This window comes from Pteronotus mesoamericanus, unplaced genomic scaffold (assembly GCF_021234165.1).
Source record: "Pteronotus mesoamericanus isolate MK-2021 breed Mesoamerican mustached bat unplaced genomic scaffold, CSHL_Meso_final contig_221, whole genome shotgun sequence".
Taxonomy (NCBI): Eukaryota; Metazoa; Chordata; class Mammalia; order Chiroptera; family Mormoopidae; genus Pteronotus; species Pteronotus mesoamericanus.
The window spans coordinates 12,105,460-12,122,736 of NW_026555092.1; the positions used below are offsets into that span (position 1 = coordinate 12,105,460).

The 17,277-nt window shown below is 34.7% G+C and overlaps 1 protein-coding gene across 1 annotated transcript in view; it reads left to right on the forward strand.

Moving 5' to 3' along the window:
- LOC129069307 (protein argonaute-3) overlaps positions 1–17,277 on the forward strand; it is a 94,862-nt gene that overhangs the window by 4,571 nt on the left and 73,014 nt on the right. The window lies entirely within an intron of this gene.

Below are 17,277 nucleotides of genomic sequence, written 5' to 3' on the forward strand. Positions count from 1 at the left end.
GTGGTAAGTTGGTATTTTAGAATTAATTTGTATTTATATTTTCCATTGAGAACACTGCATTCATTTCATTCTACATGTGTGGCCTGATAGTATGCAAAGAAGTGTAGGGCCCTCTGTAGGGGCATTTCCTGGGAGAATTCCCTGTTGTACATGGGAAGACCCTAGCTCAGAGTAGAATGCTTGCCAAATTGTCATAAGCTGTTAGATTATAGTTGAATACTATGTTGCTGTATATCATAACCATCCTTTTTTCATATTGGTTTCCAGTCTTAAAATACTTGAGGGTCTACCTGAAAGATGAATTAAATATTTTGTTAATCTTACAAAACATTTTCTTATAATTCCTAAAACTAGGATCTTAAGTAACCTATGTTTTTTTCTTTTCTGTTGTTTTTTTTAATGGATAAGGAGAGAAAAAGTCAAGTGATAGTTCTGCTTTCATGAATGTAAAACTAAAAAGAATTTATTTAAGAATAGTATCCTTTCCAAACCTGTTTACTCTCAGTTTGTTGGGGTGAACAGCCTTTATCAGAGATTCCTACTTCTATTTCAGTTGTCTGGGATACTTAACAGACCCTCATTCTTGGCTCATTAACAAAGTGTGTGAGAAAGAATATTGTGTGGTTTTTAACCATAATGGTTATGGTGTTAGGGTACATGAACAGCCTTTCTATATTTGGAGTTCTGTAGTTTTCTGTCATTGTCTGCTAATATTAATGACTTCTCTTTGGCCACCCATTGTTTAAAAAATAACAATAATACTTGAAATTTAGCAAGAATTTTGTCATACAGTCAGTGCTTTCTCGTATATCTTAAATGTTGGCTTTTTGGGGTTTGATTGCAGTGAATATTATGTGTATTATTTTGGAAGGTCAGTTTAATGAAATAACCTGGAAAAATTATTTGATTTATATCAGCCAGTTTTTTTCTACATTGTTTCTAAATTGCCAGGTTCTTGAGAAATTAGAAGATAGCTATAGAATATAGACAGGGATATTTTTATAATTTTCATTTGTGGAAGAATTTTGCAAGACATTGTTCTCAATTGTAGGCTTACATAATACTATTTTTGAGTCATTACCAATACTTGATATTTTAAGTGACTTCTAATCTAACAACAGAACTTCATTAGCATATCTCTGAGTTTTAAAAATGGTTAAAAGAATAGATTGCAAAGTGGATTTATATCTTAGCAGTGAAAAAAAAATTTTTTAAGAAACTTCTGGTTTCTAACTTAGAACTTGATATCTTTCTGTGGCATTACTTTGAAATTATGAAAAAAGTTTCTAAAATTTTTGCTTGGGTACTCAGAGTTTTCCAAAAGCTATCTAGCAAATAATTAAAATTTTATTAATTACAAAATAAATCTCAAGGCATTGCCATAGGACAGGGGCTACTTGAATAATGTCCCTTGTGGTTTTCAAGGGGGAAAATGCCTTTTAAAGATTATTCCCCAGACTGCCATCTGAGAAGTTTAATCATCAACAGGCTGAATGTTCTCTAAGTGATTATTTAGCTGTAGTGATTATAGTACATATAACATGATAATAAGTACATTCTGTTTGTACAGATTTATTGAATGAATAAATAGAATTATTAGGTAGGTAATTACTAAAATCTTATGCTGATGTTTACTAGTTAGTTTTGTGGGTTTAACTAGTAAACAGAAACATCTTACTATGTCACATTTTGATGTCAACACAATATATTTATTTTTCCAAAACAAAAATAGAATTTTTTTCTGTTTATAAAATTGCATGTTTATAATTTTTTTTAAAAGTATAGGAAAGTCTAAAATAGTGAAAATATTATCGATCCTCCCGCTAAAACTATTGTTAATTTTTTATCATCTTCCCAAACAAACATCTGTCTGTCCATCCATCATATTAATTGTTTTTAACTTGTTTTTTCTACTTGGTAATGTATCATGGACATTTTTTCCATATTAATACTTACATCAGTATAGCAATATAATAATGTTTACCAAGTGCTTAGCATTTAATTTTATGTATTATTTAATCAGTCTCATTGATGGTGGTTTAGTTTTTTTTCCAGTTTTTAAAATTATGAATAAAACTTTAGTAAGTATACTAGTATATACATCTTTGTGTGGTGGTCCAGTGATTGCTTTAAGGTAAATTCCTAGAAGTAGAGTTGTTGAATTACAATATTCCATGAATATTGAAGCAAAAGTTCCTAGTGAAAACCTGTGATTTAGTACTAGACTATAGTAATGCTGTAGCAGATTTTTATTTTTTCATTGCTTATTTTCATTAGTTATATTTGCTTTAGGCTGTTACTTATCTGTGGACTCAACAACTAGTACCCATTGGGTTGTTAAGGTTAGTGAACAACATACACACACATACGCTTTGAGAATATATCATTTCATGTTTGAAGTTTAATATAGTTAATTGATATTAGCCAGCACTTACTGTAACTACTAAAAGAAGTTTGAGGTGGAGAGATACTCCAGATAGTACTTTGTATTTTTATGTAATTACATTTTCAACTGTAGTGGACAATATGTGTATTTGTTAAATAAATACAGTATGCTTCATCAGGAGTGTAATTTGTTATTTTGACAGAATTGTTTCTTTCATTAATTTACATTACAATATTTTTGGATACTTAAACCTAATTATTATTTTATAGCTAATAATGGTAGAGTTCTGTTACATTGCTTATTCATGAAACAGAATTTTGAGTTTTGCCAGTTTATATAAAAAGCACAGACAGAATAACAGTAATGGAGAAAAAATGGCAGTGTGATAAATAATGTAAAAAGCATGGATGGATTCAGAGACAAATCCTGACTCTCAACTTATCTGTGACTTGATAATAATGTGTCATTTTAGGTTTATCTACCATAGCAAATGTACTGCTCTGGTACAAGGATGTTGATAGTGGGGGAAGCTGTGCTTATGTAGGGGCAGAGGACATATGGGAAATCTCCAACTTCTGCTCAATTTTGATATGAACCCAAAACTGCTCTAAAAAGTAGTAAAAAAAAAAAAATTAACTGTGACTTTGGGCAGTGTATTTTATCTTCCTTAGCCTTAATTTCCTTATCTGTACAATGGGATGGTGAAAAGAGATTAAGTATGCAAAGGAAATAGCACTTCTCTTTATTTTTTAAGATAGTATATTTATCATAAAGAATTGAGCACATATAATAAATTCCCCTGTACCTATCGCCTAAACCCAGCAATTACCAACCCATGTCCAATTATGCCTCTTCTACTTTCCCTACCACTGTATTTTTGAAGCATATTTTAGACATAATACTATTTCATTCATAAATATCTACTAAGTATATCTATAAAAGGTATAGATTCTTTAAATGTACCACAGTACCATTATCACATCAAAATAATAATAATAGTGTTTAATATCAAATATCAATTCAGTGTTCAAATATCTACTTGTTTCAGGTATTATGTTTGTTTTAACAGTTTGCCATTTATTTATTTCATTTTTTAATCAGGATCCAAATAAGATCCCCAAATTGTGGTTGACTGATTTTTTTTTTTAAGGATTTTATTTATTTATTTTTAGAGCGAGGAGAAGGGAGGGAGAAAGAGAGGGAGAGAAACATCAATGGATGTGTGAAAGAAACACCTATCAGTTGGCTCTTGCATTCTCATACCAGGGACCTGGTCTGTAACTCAGGCATGTGCCCTGACTGAGAATCGAATCAGTGACCTTTAGGTTTGTTGAATGACTCTCAATTCACTGAGCCACACCAGTCAGAACTGAGATGTCTTTTTAGTATCTTAATCTGTAAATTTTCTATTCTTTTTTTACCCTCCAGTATATGGATTGTTTGTTCTTTCAGTGTTTCTCAATCTGGATTTTGCTGGTTCCATCTTCATGGTGTAATTTAACATGTTCCTCTACATTTTCTGTAAACTGCTGGGATCTAAAGTCTTGATCAGATTTAGGGCATTCTTTTTGAACTTACTACAGTCAGGTTTTTGTCCCCACTACTTCACTGAAATTGCCAAACTCAATAATTAATTTCCAAATCTTCATTTTATTTGACTTTTCGATTGCATGTGATTAAGTTTCTTCTTTCAGCACTCTTTTCACTTGGCTTCATGGGTATCACTCACTCCAGGTCCTCCAACAACCTTATTGGCTATCATTTTTCATTTCCTTTGCTGTTTCCTCTTTGTCTCCCCAATCTCTAAAGAGTGAGAGTGTCCCAGGGTTAGTATTCTTCTCTATCCTGCCACAGTCTGGGTAATCTCTATTCCTTTCAAATACCACCCAATATTTTGAGGATACTTGTATTTACATCTCCAGCCTGGATTTCTCCCTTGAACTCCTCATCCACCAACTGCCTACTAGAGACCTCACCAACTCATCCACCAACTCGTATAGAGACCTCAAACTTAAAAAGTCCTAAAAATCCTCTTGATTTTCTCTCTAAACTTTCTTCTGTCACTGAGTCTTTCCTACTTCAGTAAATGCCACTTCATTCTTTCAGTTGCTTAGACCAAAATACCACAAGTGCTCTTTTCTCTCATACCCCATACTTAATTTATTAGCAGTTCCCATCAGGTACACCTTCTAATGTTTTCCACATCAACAACATTCCCCTAGTTGCTACTACCCCTAGTCAACGTTGTCCTTTGCCTGGACAATTAGCCTACTAATTAGTCTCTCTGCTTGAACCCCACATAAACTTTTTCATACCGAGGTGATCATTTTTTGAACTTGTAAGTCAGATCATAATGCTTTTTGACTCTGAACCTTTTGTTGGTTTCTCATGTCTCAGAATGAAACCCAAAAACCTCATCATGGCTTACAAATACTACATGCTCTGACCTCCCATTATGTCTCTGATGTCATATCCTGCTATTCTCTCTCTTGCTCACTCTGTTCTCTTTGCTGTTCATCAAACACCAAGGAAGCTTATGCTTTTTCCTTTATACTTGATTTTTCCTCTGCCTAGAATTCGCTTCCAGATACCTGCATAACCTGTTTTCTCACTTCCTTCTGTTTTCTGCCTACTCGTTACCCTTTTAAAGAGGCCTTCTTTGACAAATCCATCCAAATGACTACCTAGTCTATTCTTCTCCACACCCGTATTCTTCTCCACATACATATTCTATCCTCTTAACCTATTTTATTTTTCTTCATTGCACTTATTAATACCTGATTGGCAAAAAGGAAATACAGTATAATTTGCCTCCCACCCCTCCCATAAAACCTTCATGAGGACCAGGTCTATTATTATTATTATTATTATTAAAATTATTTCTCACCTGATGCTGGACTGCGAACAGAGAGGTCACTGGCTTGATTGCAGGTCAGAGCACACGCCTGGGTTGCGGTCTAGGTCCCTGGGGGTGAGTGAGAAGAAACCAGCTGAAGTTTCTCTCGCACATTGATGTTTCTCTCCCTCCCTTCCCCTATCTGAAAATTAATAAAAAATAAAACATTTAAAAAAATAAAATTATTGCTCACTGGAGCCTGAAAAATGCGTGACACTTAGAGACAGTCTAAATATTTGTTAAAATAATGAATCAATGAATAATTACTTAATGAGAGAGACTCTCACCAAATGTTAGTTTATAGTATAATTCTGTGTACTGAAATGAAAAATGCAGTCTCTTAAGTCAGACTATATACAAATCCTGGCTTTGCTACTTTCTAACTATGAGCATCCTTTTTAATCTACCTGTGCTTCAGTTTTCTCAGTATAACATAGTGCCTGCCTCAAAAGTTATATTGTAAGGAATCACCTAATGTATATCAAGTATTTAATACTCAATACAAGGTAGCTATTGTTGATAATATTACTTTCCTTAAATGCTAAGATTGGTATCCCCCAATACATAATGAATTATTTAAGCCAAGTAACTTTGAATTATTAATAATCTATGTATCTGTAAAAACTTGAACATAATAATTGTTCAATAAATAGAGTAGAGAAATGAATTTTTATGTTTTTTATTTTTTTAATTGTCTGTGAGGGCAGTGAGTTTCATAAGCGAATGGGGAATATGAAACAAAATACTATTTTTAAGCCAATCTTGTTAGTAATCACATGTAAATAAAACCAAGTTATTTTTAACGCACAAAAGATTTTTAAAAATTCTAATGCTGGAGAGGCTAAGGGAGAGAAGTCTGGTGATACTAATATGTTCATATGCCACTTTGGCAGTAAATATCAAGAGTCAGAAACATGTTTGTATTCCTACCCTTTGACCTGGTAGGTCTACTTCTGAAATTTATCTGAAGGAAAAAATTCAGTATGCCATTTTCCATCTCCACCTCTCCCAAATAGGCACTTGTTGCAGGAAAATGCAGTAAGTATATTGTATGATATACTGCAAATGCTTATTAATATTTGTTGAAGAACTGTATTTTTATGACTTATATGCCAAGTACCTCTAAAATGTAGAAGTAGTTTTATCTAGTTTTTAAAATAACGCAACTGACGTACCTCAGAATAATAAAGGCAGTGTTTGAAAATCCCACAGTTGTATTCACCTAAGATCAGGAACAAGACAAGGATTCCCACTCTCACCACATTTATTCAATCTGGTACTGTAAGTTCTAGCCAGAACAATTAAGCAAGAAAAAGAAATAAAAGGCACCCAAATTGGAAGGGAATAATTGAAATTGTACCTCATTGTAGATGATATAATATTCTATAGGAAATTCTAAAGAGTTCAAAAATCTATTATAACAAATGAATTCAATAAAGTTGCAGGATACAAAATATACAAAAATGTTGTATTTAGTACGCTAACAACAAACTATTAGAGAAATTAAGGGAGCAATTGCATTTATAATAGCATCAAACAAATAAAGTACTTAAGAATAAATTTAACTAAGGAGGTAAAAGATCTGTACATTAAAAACTATAAGACATTGATGAAATAAGTAAAAGAAAACACAAATAAATGGTAAGATATTTTGTTCTCATAGATTGGAGGAATTAACATTGTTTAAATGTCTATACTACCCAAAATGATCTACATATTCTGTGCGGTTCATATCAAAATTCCATTGACGTTTTCCATAGAAATAGAAAAAAGTAATAAAAGAAAAAACTATCCAAAAGTTTATATTGAACTTTCAGAGACCCCAAGGAGTCAAAGCAATCTTGAGAAAGAAGAGCTAAGCTGGAGGAATCAAACTCCTTGATTTCAAACTCTGTTATAAAATTACATCAAAACAGTATGGTATTGGCAGAAAAATAGACACACAGATTAATAAATGGTGTTGGGAAAACTGGATAGCCACATGCAAAAGAATAAAGCTGGACCCCTACCTTACACCATACACAAAAATTAACTCAAAATAGATTGAAGACTTGAACATAAGACCTACAACCATAAAATTCCTTGATGAAAACATAGGGTATAAACTCCTTGACATTGGTTTTGGTGGTGATTTAGTTTGTTTTTTAAGATTTTATTCATTTATTTTTAGAGCGGAGAAGAGAGGGAGAAAGAGAGAAACGTCAATGTGTGGTTACATCTTGTGCGCCTTCTGCACAGGACCTGGCCTGCAACCCAGGCATGTGCCCTACACTGGGAATCGAATTGGTGACGCTTTGGTTCACAGGCTTGCGCTCAGTCCACTCAGCCGCACCAGCTAGGGTGGTGGTGATTTAGTTTTGACATCAAAAGCAAAGACAGAAGCAAAAATAAACAAGTGGGACTATGTCAAACTAAAAAGCAACTGCTCAGCAAAGGAAAAACCATCAGCAAAATGTAAAGGCAGCCTATGGAATGGGAGAAAATATTTGCAAACCATATATTCAATAAGGGGTTAATATCCAACATACATGAAGAACTCATACAACTCAATAGCAAAAAAAGAAAAAAACAGCCTGATTTAAAAATGGACAAAGGTCCTGAATAGACTTTTTTTTTTTTAAAGAAGACATACAGTTGTCTGAAGTGCTCAACATCATTAATCTTCAGGGAAATGCAAATCAAAACCAAATGAGGTGTCACCTCACACTTGTTAGTATGACTATTATCAAAAAGACAGGAAATAACAAGTGTTGGTGAGGATATGGAGTAGAACTACTATATGATCTAGCAGTTCTACTTCAGGGTATATATCCAAAGGAAACGAAACCATTATCTTGAAGAGATACCTGTACTCCCATGTTCATTGCAGCATTTACAGTAGCCAGGATACAGAAACAGTCTTAATGTGTCTACCACTGGATGAATAAATCAAGAAAATGTGATATAGAGATATATATATAAAACTGTTATTCAACCTTAAGGAAGAAGGAAATCTTGTTGTTTGTGACAACATGGATGAACCCAGAGGGTATTATGCTAAGTGAAATAAGACAAAGACTAATATTACATGATATCACTTACATGTTGGCGGCAGGGGGAAGTCACACGTAGAAACAGAGTAGAAAAATGGTTGCCAGGGTGCAGGAGAAATAGGGGCTTATTGTTAAAAGGCACAAAGTTTAAACTATAGGTGAATAAAGTCTGGATATCTAATGTATACTATGGTGACTGGTTGATGACACTGTACTCTATAATTGAAAATTGCTAAGAGAGTAAAACTTAAATGTTTGACCTCTCTCTGCTCCCAAAAAGGTAAATATGTGAGGTGATGGATATGTTAACTAATTTGATGGGGAGAATACTTTCACAGTGTACATTTATATCAAATTATCATACTGTACACTTTAAATATCTTTTTAAAAAAGTAATAAGGCAACTGAGTCTTAGAAGTTGTGACTTTGCCATGATCATTACATCTGGAATTTGAACTCAGGTCTGAGACCATGCTTCAGTTGAATTGATTAATATAACACTTTCTATCAGTTAAGACTTAGCTACAAATGACAGAAATCCAGCTGACACTAATTTAAGCAACAAGGGGGATATGTTGGTTCATGGACTCCAAGGAAAGTTGAATAGCAACAGGAAGAACAGGTTTGCAGTTGAGCTTGCATCTGAGCAGTTGGAACTAGGAACTCATGCTTTCAAACTACTCCATCTCTTATTTTGACTTCTCTCTACATATAGCTTCCATTTTTCTCTGAGTGTTGATTGGCTTTTTCTACACATTGGGATACCTGACCTCCTGCAGCTATAACATCTCACAGCTGTAACCACTAGGAAGGAAATGCCTGATAGTTGTTTAGGTCCCAAGTTAAACAAAAAAAGTCCCAGGGTAAAGATTTATTATTTGGTCTTGGATCTGGTCTCCACTCCTGGACTATCAGTGGTGGATCAAGTTCACATAGGCTCATAGCAATTGCTGGTATTCATGTACTTGAGAGAGTGTACAGTTTTCAAGAGAGTAGCCAATAGGTGGAGGAAAAGGTTGAAGGTGTATTTGGCATACCATCCTATGAATATCCACCGTAACTTCTTATGATTTACTATTTATGATAGTGAAAATTGGAAACAAGCTAAGTATCCTCCAGTGGAGATTGTTCAGTTATAGTTCATTGACTTAATGGATTACATAATCATTAAAGTTATTATTTTGAAACCTTAGAAACATAGATATGCTTATGATGATAAATGGGAACAGACTATAATGTTGTATATACAATGTTTGCTGCTGTAAATATTGAAAATGTAGTGGAAGTGATTCAGATTACTCAGAAATTTGTGAGATAGGATGAGACGGGGTCTCTGTGGTCCACAGTCTGATCCCTAGCTTTGCAGATCCTCATGCTTATTTTTGGCAGGGCATCCAGAGGTGATTGTTATCATGAGGGAATGATTGATGCTATCTGAATTCACAGAAGACTAATAGATATGTCATAATGCTAATTTAATAATTTATAAAGAAAAATTTTCAAGAGCATCAAGAAGATTCATATTGACTAGTCAGCAACTAATCTTCCTCAGGTATTCTGCAAGGTATCTAGATGATAATCAGAACATTACTCTGTGATCGTGGAATCAGAACAAGGGACTTTATATGTGATGCACTCTTAAGCATTAGGGATAGAAAAATAAATCACAGTTTCTGTCCTCAGATCACACTCATAGTTTATATGAAAATTCAAGCAGTTAAATAAGTATAGAATTTTCTCTGTGTACACCAGGCAGGCTATCTTTATTAGCCTCAACTCCCACTGAAGAAAACTAAAAAATATATGGATAAAATAGAACAAAATGCCTTTTTAAAAGCTTGAAAGAATTGATTAAGAACAAGTAGTAATCTGTTCCTGAAACTCAGACGTTCTGCATCACAATGACTAATTGGGAGGCTGTTTCCCATAATTTTAAATGGGAAGGATTATAATGTATTAGATATCAACCTAACCTTAACTAATTTCTAAAAATGTAACTAAAACACAATAAAATATCACAGAGTGTCATGTTAGAATTTAAATACTTAAAACATCCTTTCTGATCACCAAATAGTTAATATGGTTGATTATATATGGTTGCCTTGCGAATAGTACATGACTAGTGCATGACATTTTTTTCTTATTTTTTGTATTCCTTTTTAAATTGAGATATAATTGACATATAACATTATATTAGTTTCAGATGTACAGCATAATAATAATTTGATATTTATAAATATTGCAAAATGACCACCACAGTAAGTCTAGTTAATATCACTCCCCATATAGACTTTTTTCCTTGTGATGAGAACTTTAGATCTCTCTTAGCAACTTTCAATTATGAAATATAGTATTATTAACTATAGTCACCATGCTATGCAGTACATCCCCATGACCTAATAATTTTAGAATTGGAAATTTGTATTTTTTGATCCCATCATCCAGTTCACACTCCACGCCCCCTACCTCCAGGAACCACCAGTCTGTTCTCTGTATTTCTGAGCTTAGGGTTTTTGTTTGTTTTGTTTTGTTTTAAATTACACATATAGGTGAGATGGCAAGATCATGTGGTATTCAACATTTTCTGTCTGACATTTCACTTAGAGTAATGCCCTCAGGTTTCATACACGTTGTTGCAAAAGGCAAGATTTCCTTTTATGTGGCTGATTTCTATTTATAATATTTCATTGTATATATATATATATATATATATATATATATATATATATATATATGGCACATTGGCTTTATCCTTTCATCCATTGATACAACTTAGGAAACAACTTAGGTTGTTTCCGTATTTTGGCTATTTTAAATAATGCTACAATGAATATGGGGTGCCTATATCTTTTCAAGTTAGTGTTTTCATTTTTGTTTTTAAATCCTCACTAGAGAATATGTTCATTGAATTTTTTTTTTCTCCCTAGAGAGAAAGGGAGAGAAAAGAGGGGAGGGGCAAGAGAGAGAAAGAGAGAAAATCATCAATGTGAGAGAGAGACATCAGTCAGTCTCCTCCTGTATGTGCCCTGACCAGGGATCAGACCTGCATCCTTCTGGTGTACTGGATGATTCTCCAACCAGCTGAGACACCCTGCCAGTGCAGTGTTTTCCTTTTCTTCAGATAAATGCCCAGAAGTGGAATTGCTGGATCGTATGGTAGTTCTGTTTTTAATTTTTGAAAACCTCCATACTGTTTTCCATAGTTGCTGCACCAATTTACATTCCCACCAAGAGGATACAAGCATTCTCTTATCTTCATATTCTTGCCAACACTTGCCATTTCTTTCTTATAGAAAGAATGAATATCTTTCTTATAGAATGGTTACTTCTATATAATAACCATTCTAACAGGTGTGAGGTGATATCTCATTGTGGTTTTGATTTGCATTTCCCTGATCATTAGTGATGTTAAGTACCTTTTAATGTATTGGGTTGGCCAAAAAGTCTGTTTAGTTTTTTTCGGTAAAATAAGACATGCTTTTCGTTTTCACCAGTAACTTTATTGATTTGGGTAACTTGCATATGTTGGCTCTCTCCCATTATTGCCTTGGGGTAGAGGCCAGGGTTGCTGCTAAACATTCCAGTGCATAAGACAGTCCCACAGCAAAGAATTATTTGGCCGAAATGTCAATAGTACCAAGAAACTTCACAGACCACTTATGACATGTTCTATCAGTCATAGCACCTTCTCTGTATACTGCACAAATCTTTTTTTTTTTTGCGTTTCTGTTGTGTTTTTACCTTTCTTGAAATAGTAAAGCATAATATGCCAAAAACGTTGCATATTATCTTTCATCTTCAGTATTAAAATGGCTGCACAAAAATTCACCAATTTTGATAAGTTTTTTTACATGCATGCTGATATGACAGCTGTCACAATACAGTCTAACAAAATTGTTTCGAATGAAGTTAAAGACAACTAAGCACTATTACAGCCATCATATGAAAAACCTAAACAATTTTTTTGGCCAACCCAATACCTCCTGGCCATCTGCATGTTTTCTTTGGAAAATGCATGTTCAATTCCTCTGCCCATTTTTTAAACAACTGATTTTTTTTCTATTGAGTTGTATGAGTTCTTTATATATTTTGGATATTAACCCCTTATTAGATATATGTTTTGCAAATATTTTTGCTAAGTTCATTGTCTTTTGCAGAACAGAAGTTTTGGGTTTTTTAAAAAAGATTTCATTTATTTAGTTTTAGAGGGGAAGGAAGGAAGAAAGAGAGAGATAGAAACATCAATTTGAGAGAGAAACATCAATTAGTTGCTTCTCCCACACACCCTGACCAGGGACCACACCCACAACCTAAGCATGTGCCCTGACCAGGAATCAAATCAGAGACCTTTTACCACGTGGAACTACACCCAACCAACTGAGACAAACCAGGCAGGGGGAAAAGTTATTCATTGTAATGAAAACTTTACAATTTTTTTATTTCATGGGTTGTGCTTTTGGTATCCTATCTAAGAAGCCATCACCAAACCCAGGGTCACTCAAGTTTTTACCCATATTATTATATACTAGGAGTTTCATGGTTTTGCATTTTACATTTAGGTCTATTCTAGTTTGAGTTAATTTTTGAAAAAAGTATAAGATCTGTGTGTAGATTCGTTTTCTTTTTTTTGCATGCGGATATCCACTTGTTTGGTACCATTTGTTGAAAAGATTACACTTTTCCATTTAATTGCCCTTGCTCCTTTGTCAAAGATCAGTTGACTGTGTGGATCAATTTTTGTCCTATCTGTTGTGTACCATTGATTTATTTGTCTATTCTTTGACCAATACCACACTGACTTGATTATTGTAGCCTTATAGTAAGTCTTGAATTATAGACAAGCAATGAACGATTAGATCTGAAGTGAAAAGCACAATGCCATTTGCATTAGTATACACAAAGAAATACTTCAGTATAAATCAAACAAAATGTGTATAGGATCTATATGAGGAAAACTACATAACTCTGATTCAAGAAATTAAAGAAAATCTAAATGCAGATATTCCATGTATGTTGATAGCAAGTTCTTTCCAACTTGATTTATGTATTTAGCACAATCCAAATCAAAATCCCAGCAAGTTATTTTATGGATATGAGTAAACTGATTTAAAGTTTATAAGGAAAGGCAAAATACCCAGAATAACAACACAGTATTGGAGAATAAAGTGCAAGGATGGACAGTGCATAACTTCCAAGACATACAAAACTGTAGTAAGTGTGTTATTGGCAAAAGGGTACACAAAATATATCAATGTAACAAAAGAGAGATCTCCACAGGGTAGATTCCAATCCATTTCTGCTACTTACTAGCTAAGAAAATTTTAGTCAAATCATTTAAGTTTTCTTCATTTATAAAATGATTAAAGGGTTTGTATGAAGATAAAAAGAAATAATGCATATAAAACATTTAGTAACATTGCCTAAAACATGGTAAGAAATTGATAAATTTTAGCTATTGTACATTTTCTAATTTGATCCTAAACAAGATTTATGAAGTAGCAGATCAAGTTTCAAGGCTATTAATATTTGACAGAGGTCAAGTGGTTAGATAAATAACAGAGCCAGAATTACGACCTAACCTAGAATTACTCAATATTACCTATCTCAGTCTAAGATAACAGAAAAAGAGTATGCCCTCAGGAGAAATTTTACAGATATATGAAAATAAAATTTAAAAATAAATTAGGCAAGAAGCACTTTAATGTACTTTTATCCACAGTGAAAAAAATTATTAACCCAACTTTTAGTTCCTGATATAAACTCATCTTAGTAATGATGTATTGTTCTTTTCACATATTGTTAGATTTTATTTGTTAACATTTTATTAGGATTTTTGTATGTATGTCCTTTGATTTTTCTTTTTCATAATGTTTTTGTCAGGTTTTTGTATTGGGTTTTCCGGCATCCTAGTTGAATTGTGGTATGTTTACTTTTTTCCTGTTCTCTGGAAGAGTTTGTGTGAGATTGTCATTATTTTTCACTTAAATACTTGATACAGTTCTTTAGTGAAGTCATCTAGATCTGGAATCTTTTTTAGTGTGTGTGGAAATATTTTTAATTGTGGATTTAATTTTTTTCAAATAGTTTCAGGACTTTTCAGATATCTTAAATGTAAGTCCATTCAGATAATAGTTATTATTTTATTAACTGAATTTATTATTTGAACTTTGTTTAACAAAGCTACAAAATTTTGAGCATTAGAAACTGAATGTTGATGTCCATCAAGATGGTGGCATAACCAGACATGGCTTGCCACTTCACACAACCACATCAAAATTACAACTAAAATATAGAACAACCATCACTCAGAACCATCAGAAATTGAGTTGAATGGAAGCCTGACAATTAGAGAGTTAAAGAAACCACATCCATCCAGACTGATAGGAGGGGCGCAGACACAGCATGAGCTGGTCCCTCACCCACATATGGTGGATAAAAATTCGGGAGGCATATCTCAGGAACAAGGAGTCCCAGCCCCACACCAAGTCCCCCAGCCCAGGGTTCCAGTGCTAGGAAGATAGGTCCCCACAACATCTGGCGTGAAGGCAAGGAGAGGCCATTGTTTCTTTTCTAAACCCTTCCCCCACAGAGCCAGTAGGCTGGTATCATAACTGAGACTCCCATCAACCTGGCTAACACAGTTTGGCCCACCTTAAAGATCCCCAGAGACTCTGCCCCTCTCAATTTATGGGCCCACCCAAGCTACTTTTCCACATGAATGTCTGGTCTTGGCTCATGCTTCACAGCTTCCTAAATCCTCTCAGAAAAGCAGCAACTGGCCTCAGTGAGCCCCAAGCCTGGTACTAGGAGCAGCCAACCCAGATTCATAGCTTGGCTTCACCTGGGAATCTCCAAGCCCAGCAGAAGTAGTAGCGACCTCTGATTGCTTTATAACTCAGGCAGGTTGGCCCCGGGCAAATCACAGATGGGGGCTGACCCCTATGCCGGAGGACCCAGTGGACAGCTACACACCAAGTCAGAGCACCACCACTCTGCCCCTGTACAACTGATCCTCCACAGAGGTCCAAGGTTGGTGGTAAGTGGTCACAGCCAGTCCTTGCAGCTGACTGGCCTAGGCAAATCCCTCCCATTGATGTGCCAACAGTAACCAAGGCTCAACTACAAGAGGAGGGGGTACTCAGCCCACATGAAGGACGCACCTCCGGTACCCAGCATGGGTGATAGGGGAGGCTCTACCACTGGACCCTACAGGACACCTACCACATTAGGCCACACTACCAAGACACGGAGTCAAAGCAGCTCTACCTAATACATAGAAACAAACACAGGGAGCTGCCAAAATAAGGAGACGAAGAAACATGGCCCAAATGAAAGAACAGATAAAAACTCCAGAAAAACAACTAAAGGAAATGGAGATGAGATAAGCAACCTGTCAGGTGCAGAGTTCAAAACATTAGTTAAAAGGATACTCAAGGAACTTAGTGAGGACCTCAAAAGCATAAAAAAGATCCAGTCAGAAACAAAGGATATGCTAATTGAAATAAAGAACAATATACAGCGAAACAACAGTAGAGTGGATGAAGTCGAGAATCCAATCAATGATTTGGAACATAAGGAAGCAAAAAACAGATAATCAGAACAACAAGAAGAAAAAATAATCCAAAAACATGAGGATAGCATAAGCCAGCCTCTGGGACAACTTCAAGATATCCAACATTCGCATCATAGGGGTGCCAGAAGGAGAAGGGAAAGAGCAAGAAAATTGGAAATCTGTTTGAAAAAGCAGTGAAAGAAAATTTCCTTAATTTGGTGAGTGAAATGGGCATGTAAATGTAAGTCCAGGAATCACAGAGAGTCCCAAAGAAGATGGATTGGCCCACTTCATAATTAAAATGCTGCACAAGCTACACGCCACAGGGCAGAGTGGTGGTGCTCTGACATGGTATGTAGCTGTGCAGCGTAAGGCACATCATAATTAAAATGCTGAAGGTTAAAGATAAACAGAATCTTAAAAGCAGCAAGAGAAAATAAGTTAGTTACCTACAGGGGAATTCCCATAAGACTGTCAGCTGATGTCTCAAAAGAAACTTTGCAGGCTAGAGGGTATTGACAAGAAATACTCAAAGTCATGAAAAGCAGGGACCTACAGTCAAGATTGCTGTACTCAGCAAAGCTATCATTTAGGATTGAAGGGTGCATAAAGAGCTTCCCAGACAAAAAACTAAAGGAGTTCATCATTACCAAACCATTATCGTATGAAATATTAAAGGGACTTCCTTAAGAAAAAGATCAAAGCTATGAACAATAAAATGGCAAAAAAATACAACAGTTGAATCTAAAAATCAGATTAAGCAAACAGGAACAGAGACAGAATCACGGATATGGAGAATGTTTGATGGTTGCTAGATTGGAGGGGTGTGTGGGGGAATGGATGAAGAGGTGAGGGGATTAAAAAATATGAACAGGTAGTTCCAGAATAGCCATGGGGATATAAAGTACAGTATAGGAAATGGAATAGCCAAAGAACTTACATGCATGACCCATGGATATGAACAATGGTGCAGGGATTGCCCAAGGGAGCAGGAGGTGCTGGGTGGAGGGGGACAAAGAGGAAAAAAACCAGGACAACTGTAATAGCATAATCAATAAAATATAATTTAAAAATATTAGATATCACTTAGGTTTCTTTTAAACTATGATAAAATACACAGTGTTAAATTACCATCTTAGCAATTTTTAAGTGTACAGTTGAGTAGTATATAAGTACATTCACATCGTTGGCAGCCAATTTCCAGAACTGCTTTCATCCTGCAAAACTGAAACTATGCCATTAAGCAACAATTCCTCAATTTCCCTTTCCCCCTGGCAACCACCTTTCTACTCTGTGGTATTAATAATAGTAATTATACATACAGTGACTTTCTTACTGCTTAGCATAACATCTACAAGGTTCATGTATGTTGTAGCATGTCAGAATTTCCTTTTTAAAGCTAATATTTCAT